This window comes from Hibiscus syriacus, unplaced genomic scaffold (assembly GCF_006381635.1).
Source record: "Hibiscus syriacus cultivar Baekdansim isolate YM2019G1 unplaced genomic scaffold, ASM638163v2 tig00002840_pilon, whole genome shotgun sequence".
In the NCBI taxonomy this organism is placed as follows: Eukaryota; Viridiplantae; Streptophyta; class Magnoliopsida; order Malvales; family Malvaceae; genus Hibiscus; species Hibiscus syriacus.
The window spans coordinates 858,430-883,665 of record NW_024061947.1 but is presented as its reverse complement, the minus strand read 5'-3'; the positions used below and the strand labels follow the sequence as shown (position 1 = coordinate 883,665).

General features: G+C 32.6%; 1 pseudogene; it reads right to left on the bottom strand.

Moving 5' to 3' along the window:
• Positions 1–25,236, bottom strand: part of LOC120154252 — a 40,147-nt pseudogene that overhangs the window by 6,000 nt on the left and 8,911 nt on the right.

Below are 25,236 nucleotides of genomic sequence, written 5' to 3'. Positions count from 1 at the left end.
TTGCCCGTAATCAAAGAAAAAGGGTCAATCCAAGAAAAAACACAATGCTCATGTGGCTACATGGAGCGATGAAGAAGGTTCCGATGAAGAGGAACAATAAGTGGCAAACTTGTGCTTGATGGCCATCGGGGAAAATTCTAAGGTAACCTCTAACTCATTTTACTCAGATGATTTATCTTATGATGAGTTATTAGAGGATTATAATGGGTTGACTTTGGATTTTAAGACTTTATTTTCAAAATACGAAAATGATATTTCAAAATTGAGAAATGAAAATAGTCTTATATCCAAAACCAACAACGATCTTGAAAATAAGATCAAAGAATTGCAAATCAAATTAGATGAATTTGAAAAGAAAAATACTGATTTGCATAACTTACTTTCAAGATTAAATGATGACCATCAAAAGAAAATTGATGATCTTAAAGCTTCTTTTAATAAAGTTGAAACAAAACATTTTGAAAAATAAGAAAATTCAAAATTCAACTTTGTTAGAAAAAGTTTTAAAAACTACAATCATAGAGGTCCCCAAATAACCTCAAATGGAAAAATCGTTAGAAGTATATGGGTTCCAAAAGAACTCATTACTACTAAAGATAAGGATATCCTACACAGATGGATACCCAATGGGACTAGGATTTTGGAAACTAATGAATATGGACCCAAAAGAAATTGGGTACCAAAAATAAAAAAATTAAAATATGTTTATAGGGAAAGGAGCATTGTTACAAGGCACGAGAAACAAGTTAAAACTCATGATACCTTGATAGTGGATGCTCAAGACACATGACCGGAGACAAGAGCCGGTTCATAGAGCTTAACGAAAAAAATGGAGGAAATGTGACTTTTGGTGATAATTCGAAAGGTCATATTAAAGGTATGGGTACTGTCAGAACCGTCTTTCGGGTGGGCCCGGAATTGGGCTTCGACTTAGGAAAATGTATTGGAGTAGGAGTCGCCACCGATCATTTAAAAACAAATTTTAGGTTGATCGGACACCACCTTACCTGATCTGCGTTTTACCATAAACGTGTCGGATTCGAGAGTCGGTTACGGTCAATGAAGGATTATCACCCTTGAACCGCCCTTTCGATACCAATTAATTTGTCAGTTGTCTTTAATTACGAAAATTATAATTTAAATTGAAATTTAAAACATTCGATTCAAATTACTTACCTCTGATTGGTTGAAATTTCTCTAAAAATGGATAAAAATGTTAGATAATAAATAAATATTAGATAACATGAAGTGAGAAAATAAAAAAATGTTAAGGGAAATAAATAAATAAAATTGAAGAAAAATATTAAGTCTTTAAAAAAATAAAAGAGTGTAAAAACAATATATATATATATATAACAAATTTAAAAGAAATAAAAAATATTAAAATTAAGAAATATATAAAAAAAAAATAAATGAATAAATAAATAAAAATGTAAAGGATCAAAATAGCAAAAACAAAAAGGGTAAAGGACTCAATTGTCAAAAACAAAAATTTAAGACTAAAATGGTATTAAAAGAAAACAGAAGGATCAAACATTAATTATAACATAAACTAAAGACCAAATCACAAATGTTAAATGATTCAGACATCCTAAATGTAAATAACCCTTAACTTAGAACTAAAATGAACTAAACAAAAATGTAAATGAACACACGATAATTAAACCAAATATAAAAGAGTGACTAAAATGAAGTTGAAATGTAATGTTACGTGTGATTTTAAGAAAATAAATAATTAGATGGTTAAAATAAAATAAAAGTGAGAGTTAGAATACTAAACTTGTAGTTTAACCTAAAATGTTATTAGAGAATTGATTTGAAAAGAGAGTACTGCTGGGATCCAAGGTTCATATGCAATGGAGAATTGGAGATAGTGTTGTCCAGTCAATTTCTAACTGCCCCAGGAATAAGACCGTTTTGTTTTAAGGGGAATCAAACATCGATTATTGGGGGAGAGGTGGATTACATAAATGAGTTGCAACAAGTCTGTAATCGTTGGAGGCGAAGAAACAAAGGAAGTTTACAGTGAAGTGTTGAGTCCCAGATCTCTCCACTCAGTCCGAGGTTGAACTTGCCGATAAGGCCGAGAACACCTCAACCCGGTAGCCCTTACAAGCCAAGGTTGCAAAAAGGCTGGGTTATTTGTCTCCGACCGTGGCTACTACTTCGCTCGAACTGTCACCGACTTCCTCCACTTTCTCTGTCGACAACAATGAGCTTGTGGCAAACTCAAAATCTCTGATCGTCGACGTGGAAATGAAGTTTTCGGGCCCGAATCTTGTTTTGAAGACGATGTCCCCTCGGATTCCCGGTCAAACTCTGAAGATAATCTCTTGAAAGTTATTTTGTTCTTCGTTCGAATGCTGCAAAGCTTTTCTCGGATTTCAACTTGTATCACTTCGAATTTCTCAGGGATTTCCCCCCTTAGCCTAGATTTACATTAATTTATAGTGTAAACAAAACTATTTCCGTGTGATTTTAGAATTCTAATAGCACTAAAACTGATTGTTGGTTGTTGTTGTTGCCCCCACGATAATCTGTCACCGGAAATATTGGGACCTTGCCGTTGGTTTGACTGAGTGGTTGAGGCTTCTCTAACGAGGGATGCGATGTTTAGGTTTGTGAAACCTTAGTCTTGTACTTGTGGGCTTGCACATAAAATTGAACCCAAATGGAAGCATTATTACACCAGTAATAATATTATACGGTTTAAGTAAAAATATGTATGTTATATAATAAAACGTTTATATTATATAATATAATATATTATAATGGGACGGACGAAAATATGTGGCTACAGCTTCCCCTCTTTGTCCTTTTTCGTGGAACGAAAAATAGGAAAAAGACAAAAAGACACAAATTTTCGCTCGATGGAGTTGAAAATTGATTTGAATTAGGAGAAACTCCCTGTCAAATTTGAGTCGCGGTTGGCTCCCCCGTCGCGAGGTTGAGTCCATCTTGAAATGATATGGAATTGAAACCGTAGTTCGGAATTTAAACTGGAACGTGGCCTCTTGTTGCCAAATTGTAGTCAACTTCGGTCTTCTTCTCGGTTTAAAGACCTTGGTTTGAAAATTTGACTGGAAAATAATTGTTCGACTCCACCATGTCGTTGATAGGCCCTCGAGCTGAATGAAATCGAACTCGAAAGGTCTTCGTGTTTCAAGAGACATATTTTCAAAGGTTTTTTCTTTTTATGTGTTTCAAGAGAAACAATTTCAAAGGTTTTTTGCATTTCAAGAGAAACGATTTCAAAGGTTTTTTGTGTTTCAAGAGAAACTGTCTCAAGACAGACAGAACTTTGTTTCTGGGGAAACTGTCTCAAGAGAGACAAAATTTGTTTCAAGAGAAACTGTCTCAAGAAAGACAAAACTTAGTTCCAAAAGAAACTGTCTCAAGGCAAACGAAATTTGTGTTAAGGAAAACATATTTAAAGATTTTGTTTAAAAGGAAACTGTCTCAAGAGAGACAAAATTTATTTCAAGAGAAACTGTCTCAAGAGAGACAAAACTTAGTTCCAAAAGAAAATATCTCAAGGGAGACGAAATTTGTTTCAAGGGAAACTGTCTCAAGAGAAATAAAATTTGTTTCAAGGGAAACTGTCTCAAGAGAGACAAAATTTGTTTCAAGAGAGACAAAACTTAGTTCCAAAAGAAACTGTCTCAAGGGAGATGGAATTTGTTTAATGTAAAACATATTCAAAGATTTCGTTTCAAAGGAAACTGTCTCAAGAGAGACAAAATTTGTTTCAAGGGAAATTGTCTCAAGAGAGACAAAATTTGTTTCAAGAGAAATTGTCTCAAGAGAGACAAAGACAAAATTTGTTTTAAGAGAAACTGTCTCAAGAGAGATAAAACTTAGTTCCAAAAGAAATTGTCTCAAGAGAGACAAAATTTGTTTAATGTAAAACATATTCAAAGATTTTGTTTCAAGGGAAACTGTCTCGAGAGAGACAAATTTTGTTTCAAGAGAAACTATCTCAAGAGAGACAAAACTTTGTTTTGAGTAAATTAGTCTCAAGTGAGACGACCCCTTGTTTCGAGAGAAACAATCTCAAAGGCGATCGATAATCTGATTGTTCCTGCCTATTAAGAAATCCTTTCAGAAGCTCTAATCGTTGACTTAAGGAAGTCAAATCTGTGGATGACATGCTTACTGTGACGTTAAATCACTTTATCGGGCACGATATCGTTCTTCGTGAAGTTGAAATCATGGATGGCTCATTCGTTGTGAAATTGAGCTTTTAATTGGATTCGTTGTGAAGTTAAAATTCACACTTGTAAATTGCATATCTTTGGAGTTCAATATATTTCGCTGTCAAGTTGAAATTAACTCTAAAAGTTGGAAAATTGTTTGTGAGTCCAATATCCTTCGCTGTGAAGTTGAAATTGGTTCTGAAAGCTGCAAAGTTATTTGTTGAGTCAAATATCATTCGCTGTGAAGTTGAAATTGACTCTAAAAGCTGCAAGAGATTATGTATGCAAAAATGATGAATATGATGCTCTTAAGTATATCTAAGATGCATGCAACATGAATTAGTTCTTGTTTTGTCTCTCAAATGGAGCCTCATTCTTTTCTATTTGTTCCTGCATGTGGAGGAAAAGGCCTTCAGAATATCTGATAATTCGCATCAGGATGTTGAATCCCCAAATATGCCCCAATATTCGATATTGAATCTTCAAAGATGCCCCAATTGTTCCTCATTTCTTGCTTCAGCATTGATTCTAAGCATGAGTTTCGTGTTTGAGAGCCACATGTCATTTACCAAGATCCATTCTAGAGAGATTGTCTTGTTTGAAAGAAAAAAAGTTTTTCTTTCTCTTTTATTTTCAAAGTTCTAAAAATATCAATTAAAAGAGTTTCGAAAAATGTTTAATCAAAAGTTTTGAAAATATTACCCCTTTCACAGTTTTACAGTTGAGGCGAATCATAAAACTAGAGTTCATTGGCTATCAAAGAATTAATTACATTGCCAATCCTTCAATAAATTATAGCTATTTGACAAGTGCCAAGATCAAAGTTATCTTTCGGAAATGGGTAAAAAAATGTCTCAGGTTATTGTGTTTGGTCAAAGGTTTGGCATTTTTGTTTATTTGATGCTCAAAGGTTTGATGGGGTAGCTTGTATGCTCATTTACTGGAAGTGTTCTCCAACTCCCAACTTTCATGGTCACAAACGGATTGTACGATGCCTTATCAAGGAATTTGTATATCGCCTCAACTGCACAATTTTTATATTCGAGCCACTTTTTTAGGTTTTCAACTCGAATCCTCCTTTGGTTTCAAGGCGTAATAAGAATTTACGTCTTGAACCCCCTTTTTTTATTTTTCTCTATCATGCATTAAAGAAAAAAAATTGCAAATAAAGATTAATCTTGACGATCGGGATGAAATCTGAAGATATTCTCTTCTGTTCAGAAATTCATGTATGATTAGAAGGGACTTTTAAGGCACGTAATGTAGGCCATGGTTCATGGTTATGAAAAGAAAATGATAAATAGGCCCAAACAAGTGTTTCAGGGTATTAAACCAATGATCAATTCATTCTGATGCCTTCAATCCTATCTTGCTCAATTTGAATCTGCTCGTATGTGTTTCTCTTGATTTTCTCTGGATGTTCCATGATCTTCGAGTGAAGTGATTTTGGAATGATTATGCTTGATCAATCTCATAATTTAAATCTCGACGCGTCATTTGAATCGAGTGAATCTTTCCATATGTGTCTTGTCTTTTTTCTTCACTTTTTCCTTTGTTTTTGTTTCTCTTTGCTTTTTTCTTCATTTTTTTCTTTTTTCTTTTTGTTCTGATTTGATATTCGTACTTGGCATTTGGTATCTCATTTGAATTGATATCTTCACTCGCGTGAGCAGATTTCTTCCACCTTGCCCCCCAATGTGGAGGGTGATCCATGGTTAAGGTTGAATCAAAAGAAAAATACTATTGGCTCAAAAGGGGACACAAGGGATATATATTTTCTCCTGTTGTGAATGGATGAAGAAATAAAGTCGTTCATCATTTCATACATGGAAGTCTTCACATAAGAGGTATCCACAGGGGGATAGATTTTTAGGATTAATTTTACTCATATGAAAACTGTGTAATTAATGCATGATAGAATTATTTCGAATGAATTCTTTTTTCTACTTCTTGGTCCCGACATGTCTTAATGTTCAGGCTCCCTGCGAAATGCCCCAAGTTAGAAGAATGCTCATGTTCAAAAGTCAATTTTGAGTCTAAAAAGACAGTGGTGTGACTTTATTGACTCAAAGAAAGGTTCAAAAGTTTTAAAGGGTGGTAATGTCAAAATCTGGGCTTTTGGTAATGACCATGAATTATTTTGGGTAAAGAATCAAGGTATTTTATTTTGGGTTTGAGACAGGATAAGAAAGGTTTAATCTTGTCATATGTCAAAAATCTATAATTCTTGAAGAATTAAAATAATATTTAATTCATTTAATATTTGAAGAACTAAAGATTAAAATTTGTTCAATTATTCCACCTTATAAAGTAGCATAAATTCAATCGTTGAAAAATTAAGCAAACATGAAAAATCAAAGACGTGTTAAAACAAAACAATGCTCTAAGTGCAAATGGTATATACAATGCCCCCTTCTTCGGCTGTCCATGCCCCCTGAATCCGTCAGGTTTTGGATCTTGCGCTTCAGTGACTTACAATTCTCAGAGGAATGTTTGGAGCTTACTATGTGGTAATTGCAAACAACTTTAACATCGTAGCCCTTAGGATATGGGGACTCCTTTCTCAAATCACCCTGGAAGGCTTAGTCATATAATTAGCTGATCAAGCTCCCACTGTACTGATTTAAGTTTTAAAATCTTGCTTCCATGTGGTGTCATGTGGTTAAGACCACTTCATCGAATCCTCTATGAAGAAATTTCATGTTTATGAAAATACTTAAAAATAAAATGTAGATGAAAAAAATGCATGAAATGCTCGAGGCATTGATCCGAAAACATGTCTATTATTATAAATAATCCTTATTGGGGACAAAAATGTTTTATCTTTTAAGAAAAAAATGTCCTGACAGCTTCTGACATGTTGACTAGCCTTCTGCCTTCGTCTGTCACCGGTTGAATAACCTGTCAAACCACTCCGGCTTCTCTGGATGAACTGTACAAATGTTGAGTTGCTTTTTGTACTGGCCCAAGAAGTCTCAAATGACTGCATCTCGGGCATTTATCTTTTGTTGAGCATGTTCCCAATGAATACGTCATTGGAGCCCTTAACTGATAGGAACTGTGTAAAGTTCATTTGTCTGCTTCTTGAATTTGTCAACAATGGTCTCCAATTTCAGCTATCGTTTTGCCATTGTTGTCTTTGAAGGGACTCCCAAGATTAGTAACCTTCATCTTGCCCCTGCAACCTCTGTCAGTCAGTTCTTCCAAGATAGACATTCATTGTGCTTGATGTAGACTCGATTCATTATGAGTCCTTTATAATGCAACAGAGTGATGTACTATTCAATTGTGGGTGCCACATCTTCGGGATTAAATATGACACATAGTCTCCTTGTAGACTGTCCACTGTATTTTCATCCCTTGTATTACAACCCCTTTGTCCATTAATGCAAATTATTTATGTCTAACAAACACATTTTTGGTGGATCAACACCTCTTTCAAATGATATGAATGATAAAAAAGCAAACATGAAAGCAAAAGAGTTAGTAAAATAAAAATAAATAAATAATGACGAAAGGAAAAAACAAAAAAAAAGATGGTTAGGGTAAAAATATCATAGGTTTTGGAACATGGTTTCGGGGTAGGCTCTAATTCTCCATAGCCTCTTGGTTTAGGTTATAATAAAAAGGTACTCGAGTTCTCCTTGCTGGTGCCCCCTTGGGCTAGCCAGACCCTTAGTCTTAAGCCCATTACAAGCTTTTGTGGACTAAGTTAAACGCGAGAGGATACATTCCCTTATGCCTATACGGTGAATAAATTCACACGAAGACATAAGGTATATGAATCCCGAAGGTTACTTGCTAGGCCTGTGCGGAGAATAAATTCTCACGAAGACGTCACTTTCACCCCCACTTAAAAGGGTTCAGAGCTCGGGTATAGAGCCAGAGATAGAAACTTTTCAAAAATCTGAAATCATTGAGAAAAATGTTAGTACAACTATTTATTTGAAAAATAATCAAAGATAAATAACTGGAATCGAATAAATAAATTAAAATTAAAATTTACTATTTTCGCATAAAAAGACAACTGAAAATTAATTCTAGCCTGAATCACTTACCTGTCCCCAGCGGAGTCACCAAGCTGTCGGAACCGTCTTTCGGGTAGGCCCGAAATTGGGCTTCGACTTAGGAAAATGTATTGGAGTAGGAGTCACCACCGATCATTTAAAAACAAATTTTAGGTTGGTCGGACACCATCTTACCTTATCTGCGTTTTACCATAAACGTGTCGGATTCGAGAGTCGGTTATGGTCAATGAAGGATTATCACCCTTGAACCGTCCTTTCGGTACCAATTAATTTGTCAGTTGTCTTTAATTACGAAAATTATAATTATAATTTAAATTGAAATTTAAAACACTCAATTCGAATTACTTACCTCTGATTAGTTGAAATTTCTTTAAAATATGGGTAAAAATGTTAGATAACAAATAATAAATAAATATTAGATAACTTGAAGTGAGAAAATAAAAAAATGTTAAGGAAAATAAATAAATAAAATTGAAGAAAAATATTCAGTCTTTAAAAAAATAAAAGAGTGTAAAAACAATATATATATATATATACAAATTTAAAAGAAATAAAAAAATATTAAAATTAACAAATATATAAAAAAATAAATAAATAAAAATGTAAAGGATCAAAATAGCAAAAACAAAAAGGGTAAATGACTCAATTGTAAAAAATAAAAATTTAAGGACTAAAATAGTATTAAGAGAAAACAGAAGGATCAAACATTAATTATAACATAAACTAAAGCCCAAATCACAAATGTTAAATGATTCAGACATCCTAAATGTAAATAACCCTTAACTTAAAACTAAAATGAACTGAACAGAAATGTAAATGAACACACGATAATTAAACCAAATATAAAAGAGTGACTAAAATGAAGCTGAAACGTAATGTTACGTGTGATTTTAAGAAAAAAATAATTAGATGGTCAAAATAAAATAAAAGTGAGAGTTAGAATACTAAACTTGTAGTTTATCCTAAAATGTTATTAGAGAATTGATTTGAAAAGAGAGTACTGCGGGGACCTGAGGTTCACATGCAATGGAGAATTGGAGATAGTGTTGTCCAGTCAATTTCCAACTGCCCCAGGAATAAGACCCTTTTGTTTTAAGGGGAATCAAGCATCGATTATTGGGGGAGAGGTGGATTACATAAATGAGTTGCAACAAGTCTGCAATCGCTGGAGACGAAGAAACAAAGGAAGTTTACAGTGAAGTGTTGAGTCCTAGATCGTCTCCACTCAGTCCGAGGTTGAACTTGCCGATAAGCTCGAGAACACCTCAGCCCGGTAGCCCTTACAAGACGAGGTTGCAAAAGGCTGGGTTATTTGTCTCTGACCGTGGCTACTATTTCGCTCGAACCGTCACCAACTTCCTCCACTTCCTCTGTCGACAACAATGAGCTCGTGACGAACTCAAAATCTCTGATCGCCGACGTGGAAATGAAGTTTTCGAGCCCGAATCTCTTTTTGAAGACGATGCCCCCTCTGATTCCTGTTCAAACTCTGAAGATAATCTTTTGAAAGTTATTTTGTTCTTCGTTCGAATGCTACAAAGCTTTTCTCGGATTTCAACTTGTATCACTTCGTATTTCTCAGTGATTTCCCCCTTAGCCTAGATTTATATTAATTTATAGTGTAAACAAAACTATTTCCATGTGATTTTAGAATTCCAATAGCACTAAAACTGATTGTTGGTTGTTGTTATTGCCCCACGATAATCTGTCACTGAAAAAATCAGGACCTTGCCGTTGGTTTGACCGAGTGGTTGAGGCTGCTCTAACGAGGGATGCGGTGCTTAGGTTTGTGAAACCTTAGTCTTGTACTTGTGGGCTTGCAAATAAAATTGAACCTAAATGGAAGCATTATTACACTAGTAATAATATTATATGGTTTAAGTAAAAAATATGTATGTTATATAATAAAACGTTTATATTATATAATATAACATATTGTAATGGGGCGAACGAAAATATGTGGCTACAGGTACAATAGGTAATACCTCTTCCATACAAATTCATAATGTTTTATATGTGAATGGGTTAAAGCATAATCTATTGAGTATTAGTCAATTTTGTGATAAAGGATACAATGTATTATTTGAAGCAAATGGTTGTAAAGTCATTGACATTGCATCTAATCAGATTATGCTTGTTGGTCACAGAATAGAAAACATATACATGGTGCATTTAGATTCATTAAATATGACTAATTTATACCTAGTTGCTAAGGATGAACATGATAGTTGGTTATGGCATAGGAGACTAGGACATACTAGCATGAGTGTTCTACAATGACTAATTCAAGGAGATTTAGTAAGAGGGTTGCCAAAGCTAAAATTTGATAATGATAAAATTTGTGATGCTTGTGCTAAAGGAAAACATAGAAGAGCCTCCTTTAAGTCCATTAATGATGTATCATCTAGTAGAGTATTACAATTGATCCATATAGATATTTTTGGGTCAATTAGGTCTATTAGCTTAGGTGGAAAACAATATTGCTTTGTATTGGTAGATGACTATTCTAGATATACTTGGGTTCTATTCTTAAGTACTAAAGATGAAGCATTAAAAAAATTTATCACGTTTTCAGAAGTAATCCAAAATGAAAAAGGTTACTCTATAACTAGTGTTAGGAGCGATCATGGTACTAAATTTGAAAATCTTGGATTTACTGAGTTTTGTAATTCTAATGGTATAAACCATAATTTTTCAGCACCTAGAACCCCTCAACAAAATGGAGTTGTTGAGAGGAAAAAACAAACTTTAGAAGAAATGGTTAGAACCATGCTTTGTGAAAACAATTTGCCAAAATATTTTTGGGCGGAAGCCATAAATACCGCTTGTTATGTTATTAATCGAGTAATGATTAGGCTAATTTTGAAGAAAACTCCATATGAACTTTTCAAAAATAAAAAGCCTAACATTAGCTATTTTCATCCTTTTGGATGTAAATGTTTTGTTTTAAACAACGGTAAAGAAAATCTTGGCAAATTTGATGCTAAAAGTGATGAAGGAATTTTTATGGGTTATTCCTTAAATTCTAAAGCTTATCAGGTATTTAATAAAAGAACTTTATTTGTAGAAGAGTTTATACATGTTGTTTTCGATGATAATCCCCTTCTGAGGAAGATTCTTGTGTGAATGATGATGTAGGTATTATAAACACAAATGATGTTAGACATGATGTTGGACAACCATCATCAAAGGAAGAAACAAAAGATGAGGAAACTCATGATGTTCTCGAGAATCCAACCAATGAAGAAAGAGAAGTTTATTACCCAAGAGAATACAACTATGTCAATGATGGTGTGATAATAGGCGATCCATCCAAAAGGGTAACAACTCGACCTTCTCTTAGAAATATTTGTAATTATGTTGCATTTATCTCATGCATAGAGACTAAGAATATTAAAGAATCATTAAATGATGAACATTGGATTACGGCTATGCAAGAAGAGTTAAATCAATTTGAGAGAAGTAAAGTATGAACATTAGTTGAAAGGCCTAGTAATAAATCTATTGTAGGTACTAGATGGGTATTTAGAAATAAGCTTGATGAAAGTGGTAATATAGTGAGAAACAAGGCTATACTTGTTTCTCAAGGCTAGACTTGTTGCTCAAGGCTATACTCAAGAAGAGGGCATATACGATGATGAAACATACGCTCTCGTAGCTAGAATGGAAGCAATTAGAATATTATTAGCATTTGCATGCTTCAATGAATTTAAATTATATCAAATGGATGTTAAAAGTTTATTTTTAAATGGTTTTATAAAAGAAGAAATGTATATAAAACAACCTCCTGGTTTTGAAGATTCAAAATTTCCAGATCATGTTTTTAAATTGACAAAAGCACTTTATGGTTTAAAACAAGCTCCTAGACCTTGGTATGAAAGATTGTCAAACTTTTTGATAGAAAAGGGTTTTTTAAAAGGGAAGGTTGATACTATATTATTTTTAAAGCATGAAGGTAAATATTTATTAGTAGTACAAATTTATGTTGATGATATAATATTTGGATCTACTAATGATGTTCTTTGCAAAGAATTTTCTAAGTTAATGCAGAGTGAATTCGAGATGAGCATAATGGGGGAGCTCTCATTTTTCTTGGGACTCCAAATCAAGCAAAGAAAAGATGGCATCTTCATCAATCAAGCTAAGTATGCCAAGGATATGTTCAAGAAGTTTGGACTGGAAAATGGGAAACCTCATGCCACTCCAATTAGTTCTTCTACAAAGCTTGACAAAGATGAAGAAGGTAAATGTGTGGATGTTAAATTATATAGGTCAATGATTGGCTCTTTTCTTTATCTAACCGCAAGTAGACCGGACATTATGTTTAGTGTGTGCTTATGTGCTAGATTTCAATCATGCCCTAAGGAATCACATTTACTAGCTGTTAAGAGAATCTTTAGATACCTTAAGAACACTCCTAGTTTATGACTTTGGTACCCTAGAGACTCTAGCTTTAGATTGCATTCCTTCTCTGATACGGATTATGGAGAATACAAAATAGATAGTAAAAGCACCTCCGGTACTTGCCAATTCCTAGGAAATATGCTGATTTCATGGTTTTCAAAGAAACAAAATTGTGTTGCATTATCTACCAATGAAGCGGAATATATTTCAGTCGGTAGTTGTTGTGCACAAGTTTTCTGGAAGAAACAACAACTTTTAGATTATGGAATTAAAGTTAGTACCATACCTATCAAGTGTGACAATACTAGTGCTATTTGTCTCGCTAAAAATCCCATCCAACACTCTAGAACTAAGCACATTGAAATTATACATCACTTCATTAGAGATTATGTCGCTAAAGAAGATATAGTTCTAGAATATGTTGATACTTTGCATCAATTAGCGGATATTTTTACAAAACCTTTGGATAAAGAAAGATATTGGACACTTAGGAGAGAATTAGGTTTGACTGACCTATCTTCACTTAGTGTTTAAAATAATTTTAGCACTTTTAATTAGTTTTGAAAAATGCTTATAAAAATAATATTTTTGATTGCATTCTTTGCTAATAATTAGGGGGAGTTTATGATTCTTAGTGAAAATTAATTATATGTTCAAATAATGTTTAATGATTTGATTTGATTGATTAAACATAGTTAATTTTCAATATATGAGTTGTCAATACCACTAGAGTTAATTAATTTAGCATTTTGAGTGTTTTAAAATGGATCTTTGACATTTTAGTGCATAACGCATCAATACACTAGACAGTGCATCGATGCATCCCTTGAATGTGCATCGATACACCTATCGGGTTTTTGGGTTTAAATGCTTGATTTCTTCATTATTTCAAAACCGCAAACCTAAACACACTCACGCCGTACGCCCCTCTCTCTCACCCAAATCTCTCTATTGCTTCAAATCAACGATATTAAGTCAGAATTCTCTTGCATTTTATCTCCAAATCATGCTACTATCATTAAACAAGTGCAAACAACATCTCATTCTCACAAAATCTGAATTTTCAGGGTAATATTTCAAAAACCATTGTTTTATTGATTTATAAACTTAGGACTAGTTTTGATTAGTTCTATGTTGAACTAAATATTGGACATTGATTGTTTAGTGATTAGAAACTATTTTCTGCAACTAATTTCATAAAAAACACAAGTTTTTTCAAAGATTTTCAAAATTTTTGAAATATAACAATTTTCCTATTTATCGAAAATTGTTGTTTTAATTGAAGTTTTTGGTTCAATTATGTTATTTTCATGAAAACTATACATATTATGATTTTAAAACATTATTTTCCAAATAGTTTTCAAAACTTTGCCCATTAGGATTCGATTTAGAGAACCTTGAAATATTGAGGACTCAATTGAGTTTTGGGATTTATTAAAATTGCATACATGTGTTTTAAAATTGCAGGTATCCATCCTATTCTGATTTCTTAAACCATGTCAAATCCTAAACGACCTAGGACATCGTCTAGTTGTTCGACTCAAAAATCGACCTTCTATTCCTCCACCTAATCCAAATCCAAATCCAAATGACCCAAATATGACTATTCTAAACTCTTGTTTCAATGTACCTGGTCGTAGAAAAGATCTTTATCATAGGTACCATACTTGCTTTGAGTCATACAAAATCCGGGAAGAGCGTATCCCTTCGATCCAAGCTATGGAAGATATGAATTTTCAATATCTTCATACTCTTAAATCCTGGAAGTTTGATAAACTCTTTAAACTCAAACCTATTGTTTATCATCAATTAGTCTGCATCTTCTATTCAAATGCGGTATATGTCCAAAACGAGAGTCGAACCGAAACCATAGGAATTCGATCATATCTTTTAAGTCAATTCATTTTTATTGACTCCGACACGATCGCTACCCATTTTGGACTAGATAACTTAGGTTTATGTAATGAAAAATAGACTGTGGCATCACCCTATAAGTCTAAGGATAGTGTTAGTACATTACGTTCTCATCACGATTTATTCCTACATTTGATGATCTCTTGGTGGTTTAGACCATCCGAAGGTAGGTACTCCTCTCTTAGATCATAAATATATGGTGGATACATTGTATCCAAAAAAATAAGAAAATAAATTTGCCACAGATCATTTTTAATGAACTAGTAGATACCGTAAACACCGTCCCTTCTAAGAATATATAAACTTTAGTTTACGGCTGTCTTCTGAGTAATTTGTTTATCAAACTCGATCTTAAGGTCAATCTTGATATTCCCATCCCTATCCAGAACCAACTCAATCTCACTTTATTAAAGAAATCAGGATGGAAAAAGGATAAGGAAACTGGTCAATGGGTTTATCGACCAACTGAGCAAACTCCTGGAGCTAGTTCTTCACGAGCTCCTCCTCCTCCAGCACCGGCATTAGACGATGATCCAGAGTTTCAACAACTCATGCAAGATATTGACGATATTGACAATGAAATACCCAAGGACGCGCCGGCACCGTAAGAGGATCAAGTGCCTCCATACTTTCGATCTTTCTTGGAGACATTTGATCTAAGGTTTGCATCCATTGAGTCCTATTTGACTGCTATGGGGGCTCAATAATGGGAGATGAATGAACGTTTAGATGCGCTCACACTCGAGATGCGAGCACGTTATCCTCATCCTCCCAATCCTCCTATGGATTAGACCTTGCCTTGCCTTGTTTTAATTTTTGCTTGGATTGAACATTTTGATGTTTTGGATTGTTATGGATGATGGTTGTTTAAACTTGAATGTTTTAGATGATTGAACTTAATAATATATATATATATATATATATATATCTGTTTGGTTTAGTTTGAATTTTCATTTTGAGCTTAATGTTTATTAGTTTTGCATCATTTACATATTAGTTGCATTATGACCAATTATCATTACACATTTGATTATGAATATTGATTTATGAAACTAATGGCTAACCTTTCTCTTGATTATGATATTAGCAGCTTAAGCTATATTTATTTAAAACCAATTGGCTAGTTTTTAAAGCCTTGTTTTGAACTAAACGTTTTATAGTCTTTTTGATTTAACAAAAAGGGGGAGAAAGATGTATTATAGTAAAGGGGAGTTATTTTTACAAAATTGATTTCAAAAATTATTTTCCAAAGAAAATCTTAAAATTACTCAAGTGTTTTGTTATATAAAAAATGGGGAGATTGTTGAAAACATTTTGATGTTTCGATATAACAAATTAAGTTTAAATGAATTTTAAGCTTTTACAAATCATTTTCAAAGTATATTCGATTAATTTATTCGAATAACCAAATATTACTCCAAGTCTTTAAAAGATCAATTTCAATCCTTACTAAAGTGTAAAATTGTGTTTTAAGCTTAAAATATTTTTGAAACAATTTTCACAAAGTATTTCGAACCAAAAACAAGCCAAAAATCAATTTTATAAACGGATGTACCGATGCACTCATTTGATGCATTGATGCACACTTCATTTCGAATGCATTTAGTGTACCGATGCACACACCATGCATCGATGCACTCAGGGTTTATTAAAACATCGAATGCATTTTGTGTACCAATTCACAGACCATGCATCGATGCACTCCAGTCTTTTTTGAAACATCGAATGTAATTAGTGCACCGATGCACCCCTAGTGTACCGATGCACTAAGTCTTATAATGGTCAAAATATTTGAATTTTATACATAGTGTACCGATGCACCTTAGCTATGCTTCGATGCACCATACGCTCCCAACTGTTTTATTAATTGTTTTCACACCATAATAGCTCTATTGACTCCACTAATGATCCCCAATGTTCAGAACTGATCCAAGGAGAATTTAAACAAGCTTAGGAGCCATTGATCAACAACAATTTAAGAAGAGAAGCTAGAGAATCAAAGAGAAAGAATCAAACCTCAAGTTTGAGCATTTCAAGCCTATTTTTCATTCAATATTCATTTTGCTTTCAAGAACACTTATTGTGCTCAATTGTATTTATTTTTTTAGTGTTCTTTCTTTGTTCTAGAATTGTGCAAACATCTTACCTTGTGAGGATTTCTTGTAAGTTTGCAAATTTATGTATTTCTCTTTGGGAGAGAGTGTTCTCAAGAATTTAGGGTATAATTCTTGAGGGAGTTGTAAGGTTACTCTTTGTCCTCAAAAGAAAGAACAAATTAGTGAATTTGTTGGAAACTCCTTAGTGTGGATAGCTAAGGTAGTGGATGTAGACTTTGGTTGAGAAATTCGAACCACTCTAAATCGCTTTGCAATTATTTTCAATTTTCTGCAAAAGCTTCCATCAAAATTTTTATTGCCAATTCATCCCCCTCTTGGCTGATTCATCGATCGATTAACTCAATATAAAATAAAGGTTTCATCTATAAGTTGAGTACTCTTTAGTTTTACCTCACTAAGTCATCGACTTAGCGTGTGATTTCCTCAGACGTAGTTTTGAAGAAATCTGAAGGTTGATTTGTTGAGGATAGAATACTCCCATGAAGACCGGATCAAGAGAAATTGAATGTAGGTTTTGTTAATTTTTTAAACTGTTGGCATGTACTACACATTTAATTTGGAATGCTTTGATCTATGTTTTGTAAACTCCTACTTTTGTACTTATATAAATTATTGAAACTTTGATGTAAATATCAATTTAAATTTTATTATCTTATTTTAATTAAGGGTTTCCACCTTTTATTTATTAGTAAAAATTTAAATTGTCCTTATTTGTTAATTATCTATGATTTGAAAAGTCAATGTAACACTTCAGATTCGTATTCGGGTCAGGTACGAAATAGGGGGTGTTACAATTTCCTTGTTATTTTTCAACTGGTAATACTTAGTGGTACATAAAAGTCATAAAAATAATTTCCTTTAAGTGTTCACCATTTCTATGGCTCTTCTAGTATTGTCATCAATTGGAAAGAGTTAGAGCTTTAGTTTCAGAGCAGCATGTATGTTTCTCTCAACAAAAGGATTTTGAGAGAAAGCATGCAAAGGAAGTTGATTTTTTACAACTGGGTCAAGAATCTTATGCCCTAGAGCTGGAGTGAAAAAAGTTGAGTTGAGAAATTTTATCACGTTCATGGTGATTTCCATTCAAGGAAATAATTGGCAAATTTATTAAGTTCAATGTTACATGGTGTTTCTTGTTCATGCTCAACCTTTTTATCATTAGTAGTTCTCTCCAAATGCTCAGCAGCATCGAAAACCAAAGAAACACCAGCAATTGTAGCCTTTTCCCAATTTTTATATGCAGCTGGCGAGGCAACTGCCAAGCATTACATAGCCATATAAGTTTACCATAATTTTAATGGAAACCAAGAAAATTGAACAGAGGGAATTCCAATATTAAAGCTCAAAACTTTAGGTGCTAATAATACTAAGCAAGAACAATAACTGTAAAATGAAACTAGTCATGGCATCAGCATAGAAACAATGATTAGTAATATGAAAATGGAAAGAAGAAAAGTGAATAACAAAAGTCTATAACATCACAGTAGCAATACATAAATAAATAGAAAGTGGAAAACTTTTTGGAGCAATAATAAGGAGATATCTGTTAGACAATTTATTTGGAGCGTGGTACCTGCTTCCATTCACTGCCTTGCAGGCTTCATGATATTTGACCCCCCCTTTGCTATTGCTACGATTAGCACTTACGTTGCTATTACGCTTAAATGAACCTTTTACATGTCCTAATTTTTGAAAATTTTTACTTTCTATCAGAACCACCTTGATAGTGCAAGCATCATGTCTAGAAGCCCTACTCTGATTTGTGAAAGAGTTGAGAGATCTGGGAGAAATATTATCTCCATAAGATGGTCATTTTCTTACATTCTTCCTCTGGTCTTTCAAGAGTTGACGCTTCTTCATTGGGACACACCATCAGTCAGTCTAGCACAAGCATAAAGAATCATGTTAAGAGGGGAAGCAAACAAGCAGTATACAAAATTCATTTGACTAACCAATGCTTCAATAAAAACATTAAATTTTCGTGGTTTCAAATGAAGTTTCGAGGCTTTACAGCTATAATTTTCTAATAGAGACCACATGTAAAAGAACACATCTGATTTTGAATGAAACAAAATATATATATATATATAATGGGTCAAGTCTCTGTTATTGTATCAATTTCACATTATGATACCAAACAAAATTTAAAACTGTCATGCTTGAAAATGGGAACAAAAACGAAATGCTTTTGTTATTTGAATGGACACCTCAGCTTAAAAATATTTCTATTAACCAATATAAAGATGCATTGTGATAGACTTGAAATTTATACTAATTAGCAATGCTCTAAGAATGCATCCCACAAATTATATGAAGTATTTATTTAAATAAGTTTAAAGAAAAAATATGATCTCGGCTTTACCAGCGTAGCATTGTTGCATTAGTATCTTTAGAGTTTTTGGCACCCAAACATAGTCCATGTCCTCCAAGAACTAGAAGCTTGTTCATACACCTAACAAGAATATAGTAATAATGTCGGACCTACAATTTTCAAAATGAAGAAGACAAATCAAACATTGAAAAAAGGCTGTGATTTTAGTTATATTAACTTGATCCTTGTTTTTATTTTGCACACGACATGTAATTGTCAGAAAATAGATTCCTAAATTAGAAATATTATGAGTAATTATATAAGATTCTGTGAATATCTTTTAGTAGTTACTATCCCTAACTTTTAAGGATTGTATCTTTTCCTAAAATTAGTTATTTTCCTATCTTAAGAGTTTTCTAAGTTAAAGATACAACTTGTATATAAATATGTAACAAATCTTATAGAAAAATAGATGAGTTTTATAGAGAATTACTCTACTTTTAACATGGTATCAGAGCTTTTTTTAGTTGATTCTTAGGTCCTGTTAATCTCAATTTTAGCAATCTTTTTAATTCTTAATTCCTTCCCTTTAGTGTGTACTATTAACCCAACAAAAAAACATGGTTAAGTGGTCGATACCAGTAATTCTGAGACGGTTCAAGAAGTTACAATGAATGAAGGGAGTTATTCTAACCCAATAGGTGACTTGCAGAATATACAAGCATCATATATGTTGAATGGAAAAAAACTACCTTAAATGGCCTCAACTTGTTCTTACATTCTTAAAGGGTAGAGGTAAGTTAAGTCATCTTCTTGGAACTGGGACTAAGGAGAGAGATCCAAGGTTTGATTCTTGGGATGAACATGATTCATTAGTAATATATGAATTATGGAATTCTATGATACCAGAGATCAGTGATACATATATGTTTCTCAATACAACCCAAGAGATATGAGAGATTGTAAAACAAACTTACTCAAAGGTTATAGATAATGCCCATATCTAGGAAATCAAGACCAAGATTTCATCCACCAAGCAGGGAAGCAAGTCAATCATTGAATACTGTAACTTACTACAGAACCTTTGGTAAAAGATGGATTACTACTAGTGTATCCAGATGAAGTATAGTGAAGATGTAAATGTTCTAAAGAGCTTTGTTAAAAATTACAAAATTTATTATTTTCTTGATGGACTAAATATTGAATTCGATGCAGTGAGAGTTCAAATTCTTGGAAAAGAAGACTTGACTTCACTAAATGAAATTATTCCAATCATTAGTGGTGAGGAATGAAGACTAAGAGTTATGATCGAAATCAGTTAATATGAGAGTTCAACCTTTGTCACTAAAACTGTAACCGAGAGAAAAATTAGTCAGAAACTGTAGATCACTAAAGATAATAAACCATATGCAACAAAAATAGTGATCAGGGACTTTCTATGGTGTACCTACTGTAAGAAATCTCGCCACACAAAAGAGAAGTGTTGGAGACTTCATAGGAAGCCACAAACAACAAGTAAAATTTTTATAGAGAAAGAGGGATAATCAAGGGGACAAGGAAGAGCATATACAACTAAAAGTTGGTTAAGGACACTCAAGAACAACCTGTTGAGTTCAACATAGAAGAAATAGAGAAACTGAAGAGTTTGTCGGGGTCTCTAGACAAAACCTCCTCTACAGGTACATGTTGTAATATCCAAAATAAGGGCAAGTGACTAAAATGTATGTTTTAAAACTTTAAGGTCTAATTTCAAAAAATTGAAAAGTTTAGGGATTTATTTGAGAATAATTTGTGAAGGATTGTTAGTAAATATTGAATGAAGTAAAGGGTAAATTGGTCTTTTCACTAGAAAGATTTTTTTTATCTCTCTTCTATGGGATATAAAACACATGGAATTGGGTAGGAAATGAGAGATTTCTCCAAAGAACTCTTCTTCCTCTTCTTCAGCCGTGAGTGACCATAGCTAAGGTAAGTTGGTCTCAAGCTGGTTAATTCTTTCGTTTTAAAGTTGATTTTGATTCTTGGAGTGATAGATAAGCTTAAGGAAAGCTTAAGATTGCTTAAAACTCAAAGTGGATTAAGTTATGTAAGATTGAAGGTAAAGAGTTTTTAAAGGAATTATTGAGATAGAGTTAGTAAATAAGTTTTGAAGTGAAATTTGATGATCTAACTAAGAAATTCTGAGTCTTAGAAATGAATTTGGAACATGTTGATTTAATGGCTTGATTATTGAATTCAAGTGTGTATGTAGGATATTGGATATTAGGATGAATTAAAGTGATATAAGTTGATTTGAATAAGTATAGTTAAGTCTCAAGGGTTATAAGAAGGTTATGGAAGAAGAATTAAGTGAGTTTGGTAAGATTTTCGAGCTTAAGAAGTGTATTATGGGCTAGGGGTATCGGTAATGTTCATTCAATACCGATACTTCAAAGAGAAAATAAGTGACTATTAAGATATGGGTATCGATACTGGTTGAATGAGTATCGATACCCTAAGGTAGAAATTTATGAATTGTTCATGGGGTATCGATACCTGGGAAGGTAATATCGAGTATCGATACCATAAGGTCAGTATCGGTACCCATTTTTGAAATAAGGATTTCAAATGTAAAAAGGGTATCGATACCCAAGCTTGGTATCGATACCATAGCTAGGGAAGTATCAGTACCATGTATGGGGGTACCGATACTACTCAAAGTGGAAATTGTATTAATCCTTTTTTTGGTCTAAGAAATTAAGGATCGAATTATGAGAATTGGAATGCTTATATGTATATTATATGTATGATTGTGTAGATGTCTATCGAGAGAAAAGTCCGGACAAGTCGACAAGTATTAGGCATTGAGAAAAAGATAAGAGAACGGTATTGACTGGTGAGGCCAGGTGAGTGCTTATTATTAGGAATATTGATATATGGAAAATAGACTTGTGATAAGTCTATTTTCACGATTTTGAATATAGGAATGCATGAATTAAAGTATAGTTATGACTAGGTAATTATATGAATATGCATGATATGTATTATATGTTATGTGATATGTATATGTTATATATATGTTATATGATGATGATCTATGTGTCTATATGAATATATGATAAAAGCCATGTGAAGTTATGAAAATGCGATAAAGATCGATAATGAGAGATGAGTATAAGTGATAGGAAAAGAGTGTTGAAACAGAAAGAAAATATATGATTTATGTTGTAAGAAAATTTGGAAGTTTAAAGGATCCAGTATGACAAGGGTAAGATTGATGTATATATTATAAGTTTGACATTGAGGTTGTAAAATCTTAAATTCTTAGTGAAATGAGGAAGAGTTGTTATAAGTAATGTATCAGAATTTCATTGAAGATTAATTGAGATTTGTATAAGGAAATGGAGTAAATTAGCATCTTTTATTATAAAGTGGTGATTATTCTTTAAAGATCGTATCATAAATACACCAAGGATTAAGTAAAGGTTTGGTTTATGTGGCAAAGCAATTAGAGAATGATGAAAGAATTCAATTGATTTATAATATTGAGGAATAAGGATTGGAGTTATTGTCTATATAATGAATGATATTATATGGATTTATAAAGATTAGACATATATGAAGAATTGAGTGGGAAAACGATAAGTTTACTAGCGGTAAACAGGAAAGATTAAGTAAATGAAGCAACATGAGAATATTAGAAGATATTTTATTATCAATATGTGTACTGAAAATTCGAGGACGAATTTTCTTAAAAGGATGGGAGATTTGTAACATCCTAAAATAAGGGCTAGTGACTAAAATATAAGTTTTGAAACTTTGAGGTTTACTTTTGAAAAATTGAAAAGTTTAGAGATTTATTTGAGAATAATTTTTGAAGGATTATTAGTAAATATTAAATAAAATAAAGGGTAAATTAGTATTTTCACCAAAATGATTTTTTTATCTTTCTTCTATGGGATATAAAACACGTGGAATTGGGTAGGAAATGAGAGATTTTTCCAGAGAACTCTTCTTCTTCTTCTCCAGCCGTGAGTGACAATAGCTAAGGTAAGTTGGTATTAAGCTGGTTAATTCTTTCGTTTTAAAATTGGTTTTGATTCTTGGAGTGATAGAAAAGCTTAAGGAAAGCTTAAGATTACTTAAAACTCAAAGAGGATTAAGTTATGTAAGATTGAAGGTAAAGAGTTTTTAAAGGAATTATTGAGATAGAGTTAGTAAATAAGTTTTGAAGTGAAATTTGACTTGTCAAAGATCTAACTAAGAAATTCGGAGTGTTAGAAATGAATTTGGAACATGTTGATTTATTGGTTTGATTATTGAATTCAAGTGTGTATGTAGGATACTGGATATTAAAATGAATTAAAGTGATATAAGTTGATTTGAATAAGTATAGTTATGTCTCAAGGGTTATAAGGAGGTTATGGAAGAAGAATTAAGTGAGTTTGGTAAGATTTTTGGGCTTAAGAAGTGTATTATGGGATAGGAGTATCGGTACTGTTCATTCAATATCTATACTTCAAAGAGAAAAATAAGTGATTATTAAGGTATGGGTATCGATACTGGTTGAATGAGTATCAATACCCTAAGGTGGAAATTTATGAATTGTTCATGGGGTATCGATACCTGGGAATGTAGTATCTATACCAAGAGTACCGATACCATAAGGTCAGTATCGGTACCCATTTTTTAAATAAGGATTTTGAATGTAAAAAGGGTATCAATACACATGCTTGGTATCAATACCATAGCTAGGGAAGTATTGGTACCATGCATGGGGGTACCGATACTACTCAAAGTGGAAATTGTATTAAGCCTTTCTTTTGGTCTAAGAAATTAAGGATCGAATTATGAAAATTGGTATGCTAATATGTATATTATATGTATGATTATGTAGATATCGATCAAGAGCAAAGTCCAGAAAAGTCGACAAGTATTAGGCATCGAGAAAAAGATAAGATAATAGTATTGACTGGTGAGGTCAGGTGAGTGCTTATTATTAGGAATATTGATATATGGAAAGTAAACTTGTGATAAGTCTATTTTCACGATTTTGAATATAGGAATGTATGAATTAAAGTATAGTTATGACTAGGTATTATATGAATGTGCATTTTATGTATTATATGTTATGTGATATGTATATATTATATATATGTTAAATGATGACGATCTATATGTCTATATGAATATATGATAAAATCCATGTGATATAATAAATGTGGAAATATGACAATGAGATATGAAACTATATGAAAAGATTATATGAGCTATGTGAAATTAAGTGATGAGAATGATATGACTAGAAGTTATAAGAGCATATGTTTATGAGAAGATATAAGAACAAGTTAAAAGCCATGTAATATGTGAATTATATGAAAATGTTCTACATGTAAGTGATCTACGTGTTTATGTGAATATGTGAAATGATAAAAGATAATGCCCATGTTATGTATCATGAGACCTAGAGGTATAATTGGCATGCCAAGAGTCGAGGGTTCTACGTGGTCCTTCGGGACAAATTCTATGTGCCCCTAGTGGGAATTATACGAGCTGTGGTGAAGCATATGTGCACAACCTCTATGTACTCACATATATTTAGTTCTCACATGTGTACATGGGCTAATAAAAGATAATATAAATAAAATTGGTATGATTATATGTTTGTTTCGTTGTGAAGTGATATATGTGATATGATGATGTGTATATGGCTTGGTTAAGAATGTTAGATACAAGAGCATATGACTAAGAGCTAAGAACGAAAATAATGCTAATAATGATAAGAGTAATTATAAGGATAATGAGGTGTTATGAATATGTATGTATTTATGTTTGATGCATAATTTGTTTTATATTTAACATGATTACATGAAGTATGCATAGTAGGAATTAGTGTTTTGATGTTATATTTAAGTTTATTTATGCCTCACTAAGTTATTGAATTAGCATGTGAGTGCTTCACACATAGGTTCCAACAAGATTAAAGGGCTGAGAGGAGCAAGATAAGTCAGTTTTGTCCTTACCGAAGGTTAGATCAGAAAAGAAATGGATATGATTATGTATTTTGCTATATTGAACGTAGTTGGCATGTACTAAGAGATTTGTATTGGATATGCTCTGATAGTCTTTGTAAAACCAAATGTTTTTAATTAATGCAATTTATTCAGTTTAATTTAAATATGAAATTGAAATTCTTTAGTTGTTTTATGAAAAGAAACTGTTTGAAAAGTCAATGTGACACCTCGAACTCAGATCCGGGTCGAATACGGGTTGGGGGTGTTACACAT